This window comes from Adiantum capillus-veneris, chromosome 16, assembly GCF_014529385.1.
Source record: "Adiantum capillus-veneris isolate H3 chromosome 16, ASM1452938v2, whole genome shotgun sequence".
NCBI lineage: Eukaryota > Viridiplantae > Streptophyta > Polypodiopsida > Polypodiales > Pteridaceae > Adiantum > Adiantum capillus-veneris.
The window spans coordinates 147,404,668-147,406,162 of NC_140946.1; the positions used below are offsets into that span (position 1 = coordinate 147,404,668).

Here is a 1,495-nt window from a genome sequence, read left to right on the forward strand (position 1 = left end):
CAATGCTTGACATGTAAACGTGTACATAAAGAAATCTTCACCAAAGTTGTCCATGAGATCATCAACTTTGAGAGTAAGTAGGCCTTGGAGTCCCTCTTTGAAGACATTTTCTCTCAAAAGCTCTTTTGGATTGACACCTGCATGACTGCACCATAATATCATTATGTGAATGTTTACTTGGTTAGGTTCCTTTTAATACGTGCAACCAAAAACCTTGACAACCTTTAAATGGTATGACGAGAGAGAGAGAGAGAGAGCTTCTTCAAAAGAGAACCCTCTCTCAAGAAGATGGTGGAAATGGAGAATGATGTTGTGGCTGCAGGGAATGAGAGAATTCGGGGCAGTTGAAGCTTGTCGGCAAGATGCTGAGTGGCGACAGTTACGAAGAGGTCGGAGATCAGGCAAGTGATGGGCGGGTGCTGGTGTTGAAGACGCAACAAGAGCTCCTCGATCTAAGGAGCCAGGGTTTGGATGCCCTCCATGCAGCCTTCCAACATGGTGGCAGAGGAAGAGCGCGGAAGTAGGATTAGGGAAAGGCGAGCTTTGCGAATGCCAAGCTTTGGAGCTTGATCAGCAGGGGAGGAATCCACGTCATGGGCGGCAACAGCGGGAGCAGGAGAGGGCTCTTGATGGGCAGCAAGGGAGGACTCTGCTGCTGCCGCTTCTTCATGGTTAAGGTGAATGTCGAGGAAGGTGATGGTGAAGGTGTGGTCAACGGCCAAACGCTTGCACAAGCGCATGAGTGGGTTGATGTGGCGTAGCCATGTCTTGTGCGAAAGATCCGAAGTGCAGGCAGCATCATGCGCTAGCAATGCCATTGCCAGGGCAGGGCAAGCTTGTCTGCCCGCCCTCTCGCCCCCTCCCCCTCTTCTTCTTCCCTAAATGACGACCCTCCTTGGCATACGTAGCTCCGCATCACCTTTTAAGGTTGGTTTGGTTCGTACTAGCGGACAGGGCATCACATTTCCATTCGTTGAAAACCATACAGCTTCATTTTTAGGCCAACCAAAAGACACCCCCTAGTATATCCTCGACACTAAGTAACACCTATGCAAAGTAATGGGATCGACGGTCGGGGTTGGGGGCAGGATCTCGAGGCACATTAATCTTGGCCAATGCGAAAAACGAGGTGTACCGCCGGAAAAATGGGGGACACTAAACCTGGTCAACACGAAAAACGAGGTGTATCGGCGCGATTTGAACCCGTGACATCGGGGGTCCGCGTTTAGGGTCAAACGGGCTAACCACCTCACTCGCGCGCTCATTGTGTATGCCAAACCGTTTTGACATTGTAATATTGTGAGTTTGGGGTGCATTAGCCACGTTGTCCAGGTTTAGCGCCTGTCCATGTTTAATTTTTGAGCAGTCCAGGTTTAGTGCGTGTCCAGGTTTAGTTTTTAAGCAGACATCTACGGCTGCGATCTTTTCGTTCTTCGTGTGTGAACTTCTCCATCGTCGATCCCATTACTTGGCCTCACATTAAATATAGGTGTTA

General features: G+C 49.6%; 2 pseudogenes; both read right to left on the reverse strand.

Moving 5' to 3' along the window:
* The window catches only part of LOC147440030 (anthocyanidin 3-O-glucoside 5-O-glucosyltransferase-like), a 924-nt pseudogene extending 752 nt beyond the window's left edge, over window positions 1–172 (reverse strand).
* LOC147440031 (uncharacterized) lies at window positions 172–879 on the reverse strand (annotated as a pseudogene).
* Window positions 880–1,495: the final 616 nt, after the last annotated feature.